The following is a 20,179-nucleotide window of genomic DNA, read 5'->3' on the forward strand; positions in this document are numbered from 1 at the left end:
GGTGTTGGAGTCATTTTAATTGAAGAGTATGTTAAAAGTGTGTTGGAGGTTGAGTGAGTGTCTGACAGGGTGATGAGTGTGAAGTTGGAAATTGAAGGGTGATGATGACTATCATCAGTGCATATGCCCCACAGGTAGGTTGTGAGATGAAGGAGAAAGAAGATTTCTGGAGTGTGTTAGATGAGGTGGTGGAGAGTGTGCCCAAGCATGAAAGAGTGGTGATAGGAGCAGACGTCAATGGGCATGTTGGTGAAGGGAACAGAGGTGATGAGGAAGTAATGGGTAGATATGGTATCAAGGATAGGAATGGGAAGGACAGATGGTAGTTGATTTTGCAAAAAGGATGGAAATGGCTGTGGTGAATACCTACTTTAAGAAAAGGGAGGAGCACAGGGTAACATATAAGAGTGGAGGAAGGTGCACACAGGTGGACTACAATCTTTATAGGAAATGCAAGCTAAAAGAAATCACAGACTGTAAGGTGGTAGCAGGAGAGAGTGCACTAGACAGCATAGGATGGTTGTCTGTAGGATGACTTTAGAGGTAAGAAGAAGAAGAGAGAGTGAGGCTCAACAAAGGATCAGTGGTGGAAGCTGAAGGAGGAAGACTGTTGTGTGAAAGTTTATGCGAATCCGTGTGAGAGAACACTAGTTGGAGGGGATAGCAATTTTGGACAAATTGAAGAGGTCCTGCAGAGGTGTGGGAGGGAGACAGCTAGGGCAGTACTGGGTATGACATCGGGACCAGTGGAAGGAAGACAAGGTAGGACTTGGTGGTGGGAATGAAGAGGCAGGAAAGCATAAGGAGAAAGATGTTGGTCGAAAAAGTTTTTGGGCTAGTCAGAGAGCTGAAGAAAGTAGACAGGAGTAACAAGGAGGATGCGGCGTAAGGCGAGTAAGATGAAGTGGCAAAAGCAAAGGTAAAAGGCATATTGCGAGCTGTACAAGAAGGTGATAGTAAGGAGAAGGAGGAAAGGACTTGTACCGATTGGCTCCAGACAGAGGGGACATGAGCTGGAAATGATGTGCAGCCGGTTAGGTGGTAAAAGATGCACATGGTCATGTGCTGACAAGTGAGGAGTGTGTGCTTGAGAAGGTGGAGGGAATATTCAAGAGTTGATGAATAAAGAAAATGAGCGAGAAAAGGCCTGGCTGATGTGGTGAGAGTAAATCCGGAAGTAAAAGAGATTAGCAAGGAAGAAGTGAGGGCTGCTATGAAGAGGATTGAAGAGTGGAAAGGCAGTTTGGTCCAGATGACATTCCAATGGAGGCATGGAAATGTCTAGGAGAGATGGCAGTAGAGTTTCTAACCAGATTGTTTAATAAAATCTTGGAAAGTGAGAGGATGCCTGAGGAGTGGAGACGCAGTGTGCTATTTCCTATTTTCAAGAACAAGGGTGATGTGCAGAGCTGCAGTAACGTACAGAGCATAAAGCTGATCAGCCACAGCATGAGTTATGGGAAAGAGTAGTAGAAGCGAGGCTTAGAAACGGTGAAGATTCTGTGAGCAGCAATATGGTTTCATGCCGAGAAAGATCACTACAGATTGCAATGTTTGCTCTGAGAATTACGTTGGAAAAGTTACAGAGAAGGACAGAAAGAGTTACATTGTGTTTGTGACTTAGAAAAAGCTTATGATAGGGTGCCAAGAGAAGAGTTGTGGCATTGTATGAGGAAGTCTTGAGTGGCAGAGAAGTATGTTAGGGTAGTACAGGACATGTACAAGAATAGTGTGACAGCGGTGAGATGCGCAGTCGGAATGACAGACTCATTCAAGGTGGAGGTGGGATTACACCAAGGATCAGCTCTGAGTCCTTTCTTGTTTGCAGTGGTGATGGACAGGTTGACAGATGAGATCAGACAGGAGTCCCCATGGACTATGATGTTTGCAGATGACATTGTGATCTGTAGTGAGAGTAGAGAGCAAGTTGAGTCTAGTCTGGAGAAGTGGAGATATGCTTTGGAGAGAAGGGGAATGAAAGTCAGTAGAAGCAAGACTGAGTACATGTGTGTGAATGAGAGGGAGCCCAGTGGAATAGTGCAGTTACAAGGAGTAGAAGTGGTGAAAGTAGATGAGTTTAAATATTTGGGGTCAACTGTTCAAAGTAATGGAGAGTGTGGTAGAGAGGTGAAGAAGAGAGTGCAGGCAGGGTGGAGTGGGTGGAGAAAGGTGGCAGGAGTGATTTGTGACCGAAGAATATCAGCAAGAGTGAAGGGGAAAGTTTACAAAACAGTAGTGAGACCAGCTATGTTGTATGGTTTAGAGACAGTGGCACTAACAAAAAGACAGGAGGCAGAGCTGGAGGTGGCAGAGCTGAAGATGTTGAGATTCTCTTTGGGAGTGACAAGAATGGACAAGATTAGGAATGAACATATCAGAGGGACAGCTCAGGTGGGACGATTTGGTGACAAAGTCAGAGAGGCGAGATTGAGATGGTTTGGACATGTGCAGAGGAGGGACCCAGGGTATATAGGGAGAAGGATGCTGAGGATGGAGCCACCAGGCAGGAGGAGAAGAGGGAGACCAAAGAGGAGGTTCATGGATGTGCTGAGAGACGACGTGCAGGTGGTTGGTGTGACAGAGGAAGATACAGAGGACAGGGTGAGATGGAAATGATTGATCTGCTGTGGCGACCCCTAACGGGAACAGCCGAAAGACAAAGAAGAAGAATACAAATAATTCATGGAAAAATACATGTATAAGCTTCAACAAGTAATATGTCATCCAATTAGTATATCACTTTCTTGACTGACTGACTGTGCCCAGATTCACTGTGCCCTGGATCCATGTAACACACGAGTCATGTTATCAAATAATGAATGTTTATGAGTTCAATGGTATGAATATGTCATTCGCTGAATGGTTTGTTCTAGCTTTCACCGAACTAAATATTTGTTCCATTGAAAGAATGTAAAAACATTCATTATTTGTTTTACATTGCCAACATTGAGGCAAGATGGCGCCTGTGTGTTTGGTGTGCCGTCTTTACCGCTCGTCGAGTTTTTTGTTATTTGTTGCTGTGTTTTTGCTCTGTGTGTTCTGCCGGGACATCTCTGCCTTGCTTGTGTATAATCGTCAGTCTCTCTTGGACATTAATGCTCTTTATGAGCCGCTGCTGTCGTCTGGGTCCGGGCCCTGCTCTGCCACCTGTGCTCGTGGAGGTCCCGCTCCACCTGCTCCGTTGTCCTTGCGCTCCTCTCCGGAGGAGGCGCTTTAGAAGGCGCGGAAAGCGGAGCAGTGCATCAGTGAAATTTAAGTTTTACCTGGCAGCCTTCACCATAGGGTCTGATCCTCGCCTCCTGTGGGATGGACAATATTTTTGGGCGTGGGAGCGCGCGCTGCGCACGAGAGGCTGCTGGATTCGTCCTGTTGTTCCTGGACTGTCCTCTACGATGACCGGATCGGCTCCGTTAAAGCTATGCCCGTTTTTGCCGTAGCTTCCTGCTGCTGCCTCTCGCCGGGCTGCAGAGTTTTTACGCCGGTACTGTCGTCTGAGGGCTCGCAGACGCGGTGTTTCACCTGAGCTCCTCCGGCCGCTGAAACACGCTGCGTCACTGGCTGCTGAGGAGCAGAATTTCCGCATGACTTCATTAAAATCTGTTGATCCCACCAAGATCCTTAGTTTGGGTCTCATTAACATCAGATCATTGTCTCTGAAGTCATTGCTGGTGAATGACTTAATTGTGGATCATTGTCTGGACATGATTGGGTTATGTGAAACCTGGCTTAAATCCACAGCTGTCCTTCCTCTGAATGAGGCCTGCCCACCTGTGTACACTTTTAGTCACGTTTCACGTGATGTGAGGAAAGGCGGGGGTGTTGTTTTTATTTATAAATCCAGGTTTACTTTATTAACTGTTGGGGGACATAAATATAATTCATTTGAGTATCTGATTCTGCGTTATGCCCATGATGCTAAGTACTGTCAAGGTCATAAAACTGGAAATCAGCTATGTTATATTGTCACTGTCTATAGGCCTCCTGGCTCATATTCTGATTTTTTAGATGAATTTGGCGCGTTCATCTCTAGTCTTTCAACTAGTGTAGACAATATTTTGATTATTGGTGACTTTAACATTCATATAAATAAGTCCTCTGATCCCCTCGGTAAATCATTTATGGAAATCATGGATGCACTAGGATTTCGGCAGTTCATTCATGGTTCAACGCATATCACTGGTAATACTCTGGATTTGGTTCTTGCACGTGGCCTTGCTGTCACAAATATCGACATCCTGCCTCTTGCATCGGTGGTCTCTGACCACTCGCTTATTAGGTTTACAATTACGCTGCCGCATTTAGTGGAGCAACAACCTTGCCTATCATTGCGGTGACGTATTAAACCTTCAACTTTGACTGAACTCAAAGCGAGACTACCAGAAATCTTGACTTCAAGCTTGATGAATTTTCAGTCGGTAGACAGCCTTGCGGATAGCCTGAATTTAGTGCTAAAAACCACACTCGATAAGACTGCGCCTCCTCTATTAAGGCCATGCCTTCCCAAGGCACAGACTCCTTGGTTCAACAGTTATTTGCGTGACCTTAGGCAGAAGGCTAGAAGGTTGGAATGGAAATGGCGTAGTTCCAAACGAGAGGTGTTCCACTTTGCATGGTGTGATGCTGTCTTAGATTATAAGCATGCACTACTGGCTACAAAGCGTTCCTATTATTCTGATTTTATCAATAAAAACAAGCATAACTCAAAGGTTTTGTTTGAAACTGTGGCATTTCTCATTCATGGATAGCCACCTGTTATTCACTCTCCCTTTACAGCACAGGACTTCTTGGACTATTTTGAGAAGAAAATTGAGGATATTAGGTTGAGCATATCTCAGCAGACTTTGGTCCAACCACTGCATACTGCTATGGAGGTGGATGTGCCTACTGAGGTGTTACCCAGATTTACAGATTTTGATGGTATCTCGCTTGGCGCGCTGACAAAGCTCATGACGTCTACAAAAAGTACAACTTGTTTACTTGATCCTATACCAACAAAACTATTTAAGGACCTGTGACCCATTCTTGGACCGACTGTACTGGAAATTATAAATCTCTCATTAACTTCTTGATCTGTTCCTAAATGTTTCAAGTCTGCAGTGATCAAACCATTACTTAAGAAATCCAATCTCGACCCTAGTGTATTGAAGAATTATAGACCAATATCTAATCTATCATTTTGTTCTAAAATCCTGGAAAAAGTGGTTTCGCGACAGCTTGTGGACTACCTCAGTGAGAATAATCTTTTGAACCACTGCAGTCTGCTTTTAGAAAATATCACTCTGCAGAGACAGCACTTACTAAAGTAGTGAATGACCTTTTGCGAGCAAAGGACTCAGATACCACCACAGTCTTGGTGCTGCTGGATCTTAGTGCTGCGTTTGATACTGTGGATCATCATATTTTACTCAATAGGCTGGAAAATCACTTTGGGATTACTGAAACTGCTCTTGCCTGGTTGACGTCATACCTGTCCAGTCGCTCTTACTGCGTATTGTGTAATGGCATCTCCTCTGATTGTAGGGACATGAAGTTTGGGGTTCCTCAGGGATCCGTTTTAGGCCCCCTGCTTTTTTCCATTTATGTAGCACCTCTTGGGAATATACTGCGGCGCTCTGGGATTTCCTTTCATTGCTATGCTGATGACACTCAATTGTACATGCCAATAACTGCTGGTAATCTCACTCACATAAAATCTTTGGAAGATTGCCTTGTATCAGTAAGAAGTTGAATGTCTAATAACTTCCTACTTTTAAATTCTGATAAGACTGAAGTTATGGTTCTTGGTCCAGCGAGGTATCGGCATCAATTTAATCAGCTAGCACTTAGCTTAGGTTCGTGTGTTATACATCGTACAGATAAAGTGAGGAACCTTGGAGTAATTTTTGATCCTACGTTGTCCTTTGATCTCCACATTAGAGACATTACGAGGACTGCTTTCTTCCATTTGTGAAATATAGCGAAGATTCGTCTCATCCTGTCTATGGCTGATGCTGAGACTTTGATTCATGCATTTGTCTCTTCTAGATTGGACTATTGTAATGCTCTGTTTTCTGGCTTACCGCAGTCCAGGATTAGGGGTCTTTAACTGGTTCAAAACGCTGCTGCCAGACTCTTGACACAAAGCAGAAAGTTTGACCACATTAAACCCGTTTTGGTGTCCCTGCACTGGCTTCCTGTTCCTGCAAGATCAGATTTTAAAGTACTGTTATTAGTTTATAAAATTGTTCATGGACTTGCACCTCCCTATCTGGCTGACCTGGTAAGCCCTTATGTACCAGCTCGGGCCCTGTGTTCTCAGGGTGCAGGACTTCTGTGTGTTCCCAGGGTGAATAAAAAGTTTGCCGGTCACAGAGCTTTCTCCTACCGTGCCCCAGCTCTGTGGAACGATCTCCCAGCACACATTCGGCAGTCGGATACTGTGGAGATTTTTAAGTCACGTTTAAAGACTCATTTGTTTTCTCTGTTTTATCATTAGTATAATGAAGTGTTTTTATTCTTGTATTTTTTTATAGTTGTGTGTGTTTTAAATTTTTAATTGTTTTTTGTGTGAAGTGCCTTGAGACAATTTTATCGTGAATTGGCGCTATATAAATTAATAAATTTGTTGTGTGGGCCGCCAGAAGAGGAGGTACTGCTGGCCCACCACCAGAGGGCGCCCTGCCTGAAGTGCGGGCTTCAGGCACGAGAGGGCGCTGCCGCCACGGACGCAACCAGTGGTGACAGCTGTCACTCATTATCTCTTGACAGCTGTCACCCATCTACTCTACATCATCTCACTCCATAAAGACCGGACGTCATCTCCACCTCATTGCCGAGATATCATCTACCTGTGAAGGTAATTCTCTGCTGTACTGAAAACTGTGTCATAGTCTGAACTCTTTTTGCAGCCGCTTTCCTGTTGTGTGCCTCATCTGCTGGATTGGCGTTTGGTGTGAACAGCGATGGCTTCGCTTCACACCCAAACCAGATAAGTGGTTAACAGGAGCTGCACGAGTGTGTGATTAGAGGTGGAGGTGACTTCCCACCTTCTGACTGTTTTTGTTACTGGGTGTGCACACACCCACATCTCACTGTTTGTGCTCCTCGCCAGCGGTACCAGATCCGACAGTCGGGGACGGTGATCACCTGGGAATTCAAGACTTGGCGGCTCCAGTATTCACCGGGTTCGGTGGCGGCGGAAATCGTGTGGTTCCGGCTCTTCTCAGGACAGACGTCTTCTATCCTCGAGCCTGCCCACACGTCACCTTTGTGTATTGACTGCTATCATATTCTGAGATTGTCTGTATATTCGTTGTGCACATTCACAACATTAAATTGTTACCTTTTGGCTCATCTATTGACCGTTCATTTGCGCCCCCTGTTATGGGTCCGTGTCACTACACTTTCCCCAACAAAATTTGAAATTTGATTTGTTTTATATAACGGCTAAAATAGATCCCTGTCATTTGACATTTTACTAATTTATTAACAACAGAAAAGGGACTTACATTTTGGTGTTCCACTGCTGCTAAAGTCCAAATTGTAACGTGTAGTCCAGTGATGCTGTGGACTGACTTCGGACTTCCATAAAAAAAGACTGTGTAGTTCCTCAGTCCAGCCAAAAATCATGTCAGCGTTTCATCTGAACAGCTCATCATGCATCCAGACGACTTACAGCAGAGTGGATTTTGTGTGTGTGTGTGTGTGTGTGTGTGTGTGTGTTACAAGAATTAGCAGCATCGGTTAGTTCAATCAAATCTTTGTCTTGGTAGAGTCGTTGTCCCCCACGCTCACGTGTGCACACACATAACTGGGTCAACTCTTGTGAGCGCATGTAGTGTGTGCATGTGTGTGTGCACATGTGCAGAGTGCAATGGTACCAAACGTGTGGAACCAAATTTGCACTCTAAATGGACCCAAACTGCACTCTAAATGCAACGCAACACAAATGGGATGAATTAATCCATGTCATGTGACATACAATGCACCAGTCACATGACAAGGATCCACTCAGCCGTTATATAATATCAAATAGCTGATAGTCCGGAGAAGACATAACACATGCTCATTAGTTGGACGGGGTAGTCTTCTAATACGTTTTTGGTCACCTTTCCTCTGTTGTGAGAAATAAATACAAAGGCACTGACATCCACAAAATTTACTTTTGATAGGAAAAAACTGACACTGATGATGATTCACAGTGGTAAATCACTGTGCCCCGTGATTCACCGTGCCCCAGTTTCCCCTAACTGAAAATATATATTCAGAAAATATATCAGTAAATATATCGCTGAGGTTCACTTGGACACCATGTGATCGGGTCAAATGTCTGTTTGAAAAACTGCGTTCCGTGAATATCATATGCAGCATTAATGCACGCTGCTCCATGGAAGATACTGTAAATTAACCACAGGGCCGCTGGTTCAAGCCTTCACTGCTGTTCTGTGCATGTGTGTGTGTGTGTGGGGGGGGGGGGGGGGGGGGGGGGGTCGGTCAGGTGCAGCTGTGGAGGTTTGGAATGCAGAGGTGTGAGGATTTTGTTGGCATCAAATTTCAACAACCGACACAATAAAGGCACCATGAAGGCACCCTGGATGACATCACCTCTGGCTCTGATCCAAGCTGTCCACCTCCGCTGGATTTTCCTCCATGAAAGCAAGAAGGCCATCATAAAAGGAACCCCGGTGTGCTGAGGGAGAGTAAACACCATCAGCTGTGACAAAGGTGACACACCACATTTCATCAAGCAGCTGAAGAAGACTGGCTCCTGTCTCCATCGTTTGTCCTCAGCATGGACTCTGCTCCTCTGCTGGTGAGTACCAAAAGAATCCAGATCACACTTTGGATCAAACATCTCCAAACTTACCTCTGAGGGAGTTTCATCTTCACCATTATTATTACATCCACCAAGGACATAAAATCATCTGTATTTATTTATTTGTCTCTCTGTTAGCAGGATTATTTTCACCACAGATACATATTAGGCCATGAAAGACTCCATTAAATTTTCCTGGTGGATCTGGATCCGAATTCTGTATCAAAACGTCACTTTATATAGGCTTTTAAGGATTGCATCAAAACTACTTCACAAATTGTCACCACATTTGCACAACAGATAGACATTAGGGTGTGGAAGACTCCACTGAATTTTGGAAGTGATCCAGATCCGAGTTGGCAGATGTCAGAAATCTCTGTCTGCTCTTGTCATTGTTAAAAAGTGTGTCAGCTGCAAAACACACAAATTACTTAAATTTATTTTTGCACTTATTATTGCTCTTTTTTAGCTTACTGCAATTTGGACAAACTTGATTTATTTGTGTTTTCCGACTGCAGCATGTTCATGTTTTCTCTTTATTCCCATGTGGTTAGTGTTCAGTTTCTACTTTCTCATTGATTATTATATTGTAAAGGACTTTGAATCATAGGAAAAAACTTTGTAAATAAACTTATTTTATAGAAAAAAACACTTTTCTGTTCTGAACAAGAAACTGAGTTTGAAACATTAAAAAATAATGATTGTAAACATCTTCATTCTGTTGTGAAAGTGTAGTGACACGGACCCACAACAGGGGGCGCAAATGAACGGCCAATAGATGAGCCAAAAGGTAACAATTTAATGTTGTGAAATGTGCACAACGAACATACAGACAATCTCAGAATATAATTACAGTCAATCCACAAAGGTGACGTGTGGGCAGGCTCGAGGATAGAAGATGTCTGTCTTGAGAAGAGCCGGAACCACACGATTTCCGCCGCCACAGAACCTGGTGAATACTGGAGCCGCCAAGTCCCGAATTCCCAGGTGATCACCGTCCCCGACTGTGGAATCTGGTACTGCTGGCGAGAACAAAGGCAGTCAAGTGTGGGTGTGTGTACACCCAGTAACAACAACGGTGGGAATGCCACCTCCACCTCTCACTCAATAACTTGCAGAGTACTGTAGATTCCTCAGGGGAAAAGAGTGCCTTCAGCGCTCTCACAGCTTCCACCGACGGAGGAACCGGTACTCCTGCAAACACTCACAATATACAAATATTGCAATCACAAATGGCTGAGGATATTACCTCCAATGAAGTATGATATCTCGGCAACGAGGTGGAGATGACGTCTGGTCTTTATGGAGTGAGATGATGTTGAGTAGATGGGTGACAGCTGTCAAGAGGTAATGAGTGACAGCTGTCACCCCCGGCTGTGTCCATGGCGGCAGCGCCCTCTCGTGCCTGAAGCCCGCACTTCAGGCAGGGCGCCCTCTGGAGGTGGGCCAGCAGTACCTCCTCTTCTGGCGGCCCACACACAACACATTCATAACAACAAATCAATCAAACACATCCAATAATTCAGTACCATTATACTGTAACTAAAATGACATTTTAATTTTAGCTAATAGTTGTATTATGTATTCAGTTTTAAAACATATATATCATACTGTACTCACCTGTTATTACTGACATTAGTGTAATTTTATTCCGGCTGTGCCTGCGTCCCTCTGCAGTACTATGTTAGGGGATCTCGTGTTATAATTATAATATTAATATCCAGCCAATCGCCATACTGTTGCTTCTCATGTATGTATAGAATTCCTTTATCCGATGATGAGGATCATTAATGAGAAAAACACTACTTTCAGTAAAGAAACAGAAGCTTCTTTGTTTTGTGGGCAGCAACAGTCTTATCTTCTGAAAGTTGCCAGTTAGTCAGATATTTCAGTGGAGATTAAACACATATGCTGATGATGTGACTGTTTATGTCTGTGTTTTCAGTTGTTGCTGTGGCTGATGGGAACTGTGCTGAGCAGCTTCACCCCCATGCCAGCACCATGTCAATGTACAATAGGACACAGAAATTACAGACATGTGTCTGTCTCACTCGTGAATGACCTTCAGCACACATCGGTTGCTCCCTGGGATGAGAAGTGAGTTTTTAATACCAAAAAAAGAACCAAAAAAGTAACAGAGCCATTTGTAATTTTTTTAGAGATGCAGATCATGGTATGCAAATCAGATTTCAAAGTTTCTCAACATATCGATCCATCATGTAGTGAATTACAGCATGATGAGGATTTTCAGCTCCATGTGCAGCTATAATAATGTGCCATATTCAATTTAAATGTTTCATTTTGATGTTAGAACATCTCAAGAAAATATGATTTGGTTTGTGCCCACATTTAAGGATGAATTTTTTCTCCATATTCCAGATTCGACTGTGATGAGAACAGAGTTCCTCAAATCATCAAGATAGCCAAATGCCGAAATTGCACTTTGCCTGACATGATCGCCAAACCTATCTACATCGAGTATTATGTTCAGAAGAAGACACATCAAGATGAGTGGTACCGCGCTCCTTACCTGATGCCTGTCGGCTGCACATGTCAGAAAATGAGACAAAAATCCCAACACTCAGCATCCATCGTGATTAAGTGAACTAAATGTATAAATTAACAAAAATGAGAAAAATCAACTGGAGTTTTGAATCTGAGGATGTTTTCAGACTCTGCATATATCATCATACTTGCCCAAATATAAGATGATGATCATGATGATTTATCTCCAAAAACCAAAATATATCTGAAATGTATGCCAGGCATCTTATAATCAGACATGTCTTATATTCAGACCAATACGGTATTTTGTAGAATAGTATTTCATACCAGTTTCACTGTTTTCTGGTCTCCTTTTTTTGGTGAATTTCTGAATTCATGCACACTTTCTATGCGTTCAAACTTTTGTGTTCTTGCACATGAAAATGACTTTTCTCAGTTCTAACATTTAAATGATATAAAACAAAAATTAATGAAAGGTATCAGACGACTGATGCAAACCCTGCTCACTCTGCACACAGAAAAAAACATCACTAATTCATTTTACCAATCAATCGCAAATATTTTGCTGATTAATATAAAACTGAGATTATCTCTCTCGCCCTATTAGTTGTGGAGATATAGCAGAAAATATGTTTTTCACATCATCATGTTGTTGACCTTGACCTTTGTCTGATCTTCTCCAAAAGTTCAGCATCTCAAGATATCGACCCAAGCAACATTCCCACCATGTTTGGTGAAAATAGTTACCTGGTAAAAAATTTTAAAATTATCTTCCTTAAACTCAAACCGAAAGCAAATCTCTACAACTTGATGTAAATTAAGTAAAATATAAAAGCCAAGATGATGGGTTGCATAAGTAATCAGACCCTTTGGTATAATACCTGTAAATAATCAGTTTTATTGCCAGTTTTCTTCAGACAAGTCAGTGGATGGATACATGAACATTTCCAAGTCACTGAATATGTCTTGGACTTTATTTCCATCAGTTATGAAGAAATACACTCCATGGTAAATCTGTGTGGAGACAGTTCTCAAAAACTGAGTGACTGTGCAAGAAGGAGAAGCGTGAGGAAAGACACCAAGACACCCAGACAACCCAGAAGAGGTTACAGGCTTCTCTGGCTGTGACTGGAGAAATTGTGCATCGTGCATGTTTTGCATTTTGTATCACCAGTTAAACATCTTCATGATGAAGTGGTACAGAGGAGGATTTTCTTAAAAAGAAAACCTGAAAGTTCAGCTACAATTTGCCAGAAGGTACATCAGAGATGCAAGCCTGGATTTGATGTTTTGGTGAAAGAGACCCTCCTCTGATCCACTTCATCATGAAGCTGTATAACTGGGGATACAAAATGGTGTTGTCAGGGGGTTTTGTAGTTGCTGTTGTTGTTTTTTCTACTTTTTCTGTTTCGGAATTCTTTTACAGATAATTTTCACAGAACATTGGTTATCTCTGCTCTCCACAGTGTGTCATTGCTTTGTGGCACTTGGTTTCTGACTGATGACTGGAAGACAAACAGGCATCACATTGGAACCTCCATCCAATTTTGGTAGTGTAGGTAAATCCATAACAGAAAAAAATATAACACAATGCTAAAATACCCTCGGCTGTATGAGCATAAAAATAGGAAACAGAATGTGACCATTTGACCTCTTAAAATAGGTCAAGGTGAGCCAGCTTTGACCAAGAATGGTCCCTATGAATTTGAAGACCCTGGCAGTATTCGGACTGGACTTATGCTGAGCACAGACGGGCGGATGGATGCAAAGTCTTCACAATACCCGATGCTCAGGTAATAGGAGTGGCACTTTTGATTGAGATATAATGCAAAATGTACACCTATTGGGCTTTTCAACATTAAATTCAAATGTCCATAAAATCCACAATCCAGATCAGATCTGGATCAAACTTTGTCAGGTGATAGTGAGTGCCAGTCTACCTACACCTCACTTTCAAATATGACAGTGATTGGGACACATTTGATTAAGTTATAATGTAAAATATACATTAAATGGGGTTTTCAGTGTTAAATTTAAATGGCCACAAAATCTGTAATCTGGATCAGATCCAGATCAAACTTTGTCAGGAGACAGTGAGTGCCAGCCTGCACCCCACTTTCAAATATGACAGTGATTGGGACGCATTTGATTAAGATATAATGTACCTGACCCATCCCTTAGTTATGCTGCTATAGACGTAGACTGCTGGGGGGTTCCCATGATGCACTGTTTCTTTCTCTTTTTGCTCTGTATGCACCACTCTGCATTTAATCATTAGTGATCGATCTCTGCTCCCCTCCACAGCATGTCTTTTTCCTGGTTCTCTCCCTCAGCCCCAACCAGTCCCAGCAGAAGACTGCCCCTCCCTGAGCCTGGTTCTGCTGGAGGTTTCTTCCTGTTAAAAGGGAGTTTTTCCTTCCCACTGTGGCCGGGTGCTTGCTCGCGGGGGGTCGTTTTGACCGTTGGGGTTTTACATAATTATTGTATGGCCTTGCCTTACAATATAAAGCGCCTTGGGGCAACTGTTTGTTGTGATTTGGCACTATATAAAAAATTGATTGATTGATTGATAATGTAAAATATACATTAAATGGGGTTTTCAATGTTAAATTCAAATGGCCACAAAATCTGTAATCTGGATCAGATCCAGATCAAACTTTGTCAGGAGACAGTGAGTGTCAGTCGGTACCTCAGTTTCTAATATGACAGTGACTGGGACACGTTTGATTAAGATATAATGTAAAATATACATTAAATGGGGTTTTCAATGTAAAATTAAATTTAAATGGCCACAATAAAGGTGTTAACCCCCCAAAACGTGAATCAGCTGCAAATTGTGAATTTGAAGTAAAACAAGATTTTTTTAATGCACTCAAAAGGTTTATTTCTGACAAATTTTCTTCATAAATCTGTTAAACTCCATGTCAGTGAGTACTTCACCTTTGTCGATCGGTCCACCTGCCCTCTGCGGCAGATCACTGTGCTGATTTTAAAAAATGATGTTTTAGTTCCCTGTCTGCACACTCCCTGATAACTCACTGTGACTTTTTGTTGTGGGATAAAACTGAGTGTTCCATATTTGTCTCCTGCGGTTTTGACAATGTTCATGTTTTAGTTGAATCTACTTTTTTCTTTAATTTTTGATGTTTTAATGTTGCATTGTTTTAAGATGCACTGTGTTCATGTTTATGTTTCTACTATGATAGAAAAATAATGATATTATTGAGTATGCATGTACTTTGCATTGTAAAATGTTTCCATGCACGGTTTTGGTGTACCTTTAATAAATGTTATTCAGTTCGCTTTTGAACTTTTTTTTTTTTTTTTTGTAGAATATTGCTGACCATTTCTACTAAAATGACACATCAACATTCCAACAGTACAAAAATGATGGACTGCAAATTACAACAATGATAGGTTTCTTATGCATATAAAGTGCCAATATTGGTCATATTTTTCATTTTTTAAAAAGTTGTTTTCTATATATTACTAAAGAGTTGTTTCTCAATCGAAAATTATTTAGAAGAATATACTGAAATATTATATATTACTGGACAGGATTGAGAGTTATGTTGGTATAACTGGCCAGGTTATCACATGGTTGATCTATCTCTTATCTTGTCGCTCTCATTGTGTCTTGTTCAACTCCATTACTTCAAATCTTTTTCAGGTAAAATATGGCGTACCACAGGGGTCCGTATTTACACCCTCTGCTATTCTCCCTCTACATAACGATCGATCTTAAATATGATCAATCTATCTTTGTTAGTTGGCTATGTACCACAGGCTATTAAGGTGGCAGTAATTAAACCATTACTTAAAAAGACATCACTTGACCCAGCTATCTTAGCTAACTATAGGCCAATCTCCAACCTTCCTTTTCTCTCAAAAATTCTTGAAAGGGTAGTTGTAAAACAGCTAACTGATCATCTGCAGAGGAATGGTCTATTTGAAGAGTTTCAGTCAGGTTTTAGAATTCATCATAGTACAGAAACAGCATTAGTGAAGGTTACAAATGATCTTCTTATGGCCTCGGACAGTGGACTCATCTCGTGCTTGTTCTGTTAGACCTCAGTGCTGCTTTTGATACGGTTGACCATAAAAATTTTATTACAGAGATTAGAGCATGCCATAGGTATTAAAGGCACTGCGCTGCGGTGGTTTGAATCATATTTGTCTAATAGATTACAATTTGTTCATGTAAATGGGGAATCTTCTTCACAGACTAAAGTTAATTATGAAGTTCCACAAGGTTCTGTGCTAGGACCAATTTTATTCACTTTATACATGCTTCCCTTAGGCAGTATTATTAGACGGTATTGCTTAATATTTTCATTGTTACGCAGATGATACCCAGCTTTATCTATCCATGAAGCCAGAGGACCACACCAATTAGCTAAACTGCAGGATTGTCTACAGACATAAGACATGGATGAACTCTAATTCCTGCTTTAAACTCAGATAAAACTGAAGTTATGTACTTGGCCCCACAAAGTCTTAGAAACATGGTGTCTAACCAGATCATTACTCTGGATGGCATTACCCTACCTCTAGTAATACTGTGAGAAATCTTGGAGTCATTTTTGATCAGGATATGTCATTCAAAGCGCATATTAAACAAATATGTAGGACTGCTTTTTTGCATTTAAGCAATATCTCTAAAAATCAGAAAGGTCTTGTCTCAGAGTGATGCTGAAAAACTAATTCATGGCAATTTATTTCCTCTAGGCTGGACTATTGTAATTCATTATTATCAGGTTGTCCTAAAGTTCCCTAAAAAGCCTTCAGTTAATTCAAAATGCTGCAGCTAGAGTACTGACGGGGACTAGAAGGAGAGAGCATATCTCACCCATATTGGCCTCTCTTCATTGGCTTCCTGGTTAATTCTAGAATAGAATTTAAAATTCTTCTTCTTACTTATAAGGTTTTGAATAATCAGGTCCCATCTTATCTTAGGGACCTCGTAGTACCATATCACCCAATAGAGCGCTTCGCTCTCAGACTGCAGGCTTACTTGTAGTTCCTAGGTTTGTAAGAGTAGATGGGAGGCAGAGCTTTCAAGCTTTCAGGGCTCCTCTCCTGTGGAACCAGCTCCCAATTCAGATCAGGGAGAAAGACACCCTCTCTACTTTTTAAGATTAGGCTTAAAACTTTCCTTTTGCTAAAGCTTATAGTTAGGGCTGGATCAGGTGACCCTGAACCATACCCTTAGTTATGCTGCTATAGACGTAGACTGCTGGGGGGTTCCCATGATGCACTGTTTCTTTTCTCTTTTTGCTCTGTATGCACCACTCTGCATTTAATCATTAGTGATCGATCTCTGCTCCCCTCCACAGCATGTCCTTTTTCCTGGTTCTCTCCCTCAGCCCCAACCAGTCCCAGCAGAAGACTGCCCCTCCCTGAGCCTGGTTCTGCTGGAGGTTTCTTCCTGTTAAAAGGGAGTTTTTCCTTCCCACTGTAGCCAAGTGCTTGCTCACAGGGGGTCGTTTTTGACCGTTGGGGTTTTACATAATTATTGTATGGCCTTGCCTTACAATATAAAGCGCCTTGGGGCAACTGTTTGTTGTGATTTGGTGCTATATAAAAAAAAAATTGATTGATTGATTGATAACACCTCTTGGTTAGATATTGCCACACAATGGAATTACCTTTCATTGCTATGCTGACAACACTCCTCTTTCCATGCAATAAAGGCAGACTAGAGCACTGCACTCACAGAGCGCAAACCTCCGCCAACACTAATTTCCAATTCCACAAATCTTTGCCTTAGAAAAAAATTTCAAGGTCAAAGGCCTGTTAGAAATTACTTTTCATAAGTTAAATTAGATGTGATCAAATGTCAGGAGGGTGTATTTTGTTTATGCACTTGACACCCCTTCAGCGTGCACTGGGGCAGTTTGCAGCCGAGTGTGAAGCGTCCGGGATGAAAATCAGCACCTCCAAATCCAAGGCCATGGTTCTTGACCGGAAAAAGGTGCTTTTCCCTCTTCAGGTCGGTGGAGTGGTCCTTGCCTCAAGTGGAGGAGTTTAACTATCTCGAGGTCTTGTTCACGAGTGAGGGACGGCTGGAGCGTGAGATCGATAGACGGATTGATGCAGCATCTGCAGTGATGCGGTCGCTGTGTCAGACCGTCGTGGTGAAGAGAGAGCTGAGTAGGGGGGGCAAAGGTCTTGATTTACAGATTGATCTACGTTCTGATCCTCACCTATGGTCATGAGATTTGGCTCATGACCAAAAGAAACAGATCGAGAGTACAGCGGCCGAGATGAGTTTCCTCTGCAGGGTGGCTGGGCACTGCCTTAGAGATAGGCTGAGGAGCTCGGTCACTCGGGAAGAGCAAGTAGTCAAGCTACTGCTCCCCACGTCGAAAGGAGCCAGTTGAGGAGGCTCGGGCATCTTTTCCAGATGCCCCCTGGACGCCTCGCTTCACGTCTCGGGTGGTGTGTTTTTTCTTTTTATTATTCCACATAAGCGGCGTAATGTGGTCCCACAGGTACCGGCTGGTTTTATATTATTATTCCACATAAGCGCGTATGGTGGTTCCACACGTACCAGCTGGTTTTATTTCTTCCACATAAGCAGCGCCATGTGCTCACCTGGCACGTTACTGCTCGACAGACACGACGCGTGCACAAAACGTTTGCATCGGGTTCGTGCACGCCTGCCCGTCGGCGCGATGTTTCGTGCGCTAATTTCGAACTATTTCGCTGTTTTTTGTCCGAACTTCACACTATGTGTGAAGGGGCCCTAACACTGGAACCTCCATCCAATTTTGGTGGTGTAGGTAAGCCATAACAGAAAATGAGAATGCTGAGGCACTTTGATGACATATACAGTGCATTCAGAAAGTATTCATCACGCTTGTCTTTTTCCACACTTTGTTATGGAACAGCCTTATTCCAAAATTGATGAAATTCTTTTTCTCTCAGAATTCTTCACACAATACCCCATAATGTTAATGTGAAAAAAGTTTGAGATTTTTGCAAATGTATTAAAAATAAAAATCTAAGAAATTACAAGTACTTAAGTATTCACAGCCTTTTCCATGAAGCTCAAAACTGAGCTCACATGCATCCTGTTTCCACTGATCATCCTTGAGATGTTTCTCCAGCTTAAGTGGAGTCCATCTGCGTACATTCAGGTGATTGGACATGATTTGGAAAGACACACCTGTCTACATATAAGGTCCCACAGTTGACAGTGCATGTTAGAGCACAAACCAAGCACAAAGTCAAAGGAATTGTCTGTAGACCTCTGAGACAGGATTGTCTCAAGGTACAAATCTGGGGAAGGGTACAGAAACATTTCTAATTCTTTGAAGGTCCCAATGAGCACTGTGGCCTCCATCATCTGTAAATGGAAGACATTTGTCAGGCATGGGTCGAGACGGAGCACAAACAGGACTGACACAAATACAAGACTCACACTGCAGGCTTAAGAGTAAAAAGGCTTTATCTGAAAAAAAGAGCAAAGGTTCGGTACACTGGTGGTCAATCAGCCAAAACTGGAAGGAGTAGGCAGGGATGTCGTCCAAAAACAAGCAGGTTTCACTAACACGGCAAGGCAGGATACAGAGGCTGAGACAAATGTGAGGGGTGAACCTAAGACTACCATGATCTAAACAAATGTCAAAACCACAAGTTCAAATAAAATAAAGTAGGCCTAACATGAAAAAACAAACACACAAACAAAGAATTAACCAGAAAACAAGTCAACAGAAATAAAAGCTCAGGTTAAACTAGAATGGACCTCACAAGAGGCAACAGTAAAATAAACTGATAATTCAACATGTGATTAAAGACAAAAGAAACATGATTCCACAATGGGGAAAAAAAACCAAAAGGTAGACACAAACAGCACAGAACTTTACTCATGACTAAAGAATTATGAACAGAAAATACATAATAAACAGAAAACAAATGCTGTGACCTCAATATATCAAACAGAAAACTAAAGACAGAGGATCGAAGACAGATACAAACATGAGTCCAAATTATAAGAGCCCAGAATGGGCTGAATCATGACAACATTCAGATCAATCAATCAATCAATCAATTTTTTTATATAGCGCCAAATCACAACAAACAGTTGCCCCAAGGCGCTTTATATTGTAAGGCAAGGCCATACAATAATTATGTAAAACCCCAACGGTCAAAACGACCCCCTGTGAGCAAGCACTTGGCTACAGTGGGAAGGAAAAACTCCCTTTTAACAGGAAGAAACCTCCAGCAGAACCAGGCTCAGGGAGGGGCAGTCTTCTGCTGGGACTGGTTGGGGCTGAGATCCACCAGGACTCTTCGTAGAGCTGACCGCCCATCTAAACTGATGCAATTGGGGGAAGGACCTTAGTCAGGGAGGTGACCAAGAACCTAATGGTCACTTTGTCAGAGCTCCAGCATTCCTCTGTGGAGAGAGAAGGACAACCATCTCTGCAGCAATCCACCAGTCAGGCCTGTATGGTAGAACGGCCAGACAGAAGCCACTCCTTATACCCCCCAATCACACTCCGAATGCCACATGAATGGGGATTTTACCCACATTTGGACAAATTAGTAAATTCTATTGTGCAGTTATTTGTACTTACGTGCAGTTACTTGTACTTAATAAGTCCAGATTTGCACATTATCACTTACACGTATGTTTACAAGGCTAAATACTTGAATATTTTTGTTCTGTGTTTACAAAGTTCAGTCCAATGTTCAGTCTACTCTGGTTGCACAAATCCATCTTTTTATAATGGTAGTGGTATTTATTTATTTTAAATTTTATATTTATTTATTGTCATGTTTGGTGCCATTGTTTATGCAAAATTACTTATTTGCAGCTTTTTACAATACATTAATAAATTATTAAAATAATAACTCAATATTAATTTAATA

Source organism: Thalassophryne amazonica, chromosome 6, assembly GCF_902500255.1.
Source record: "Thalassophryne amazonica chromosome 6, fThaAma1.1, whole genome shotgun sequence".
NCBI lineage: Eukaryota > Metazoa > Chordata > Actinopteri > Batrachoidiformes > Batrachoididae > Thalassophryne > Thalassophryne amazonica.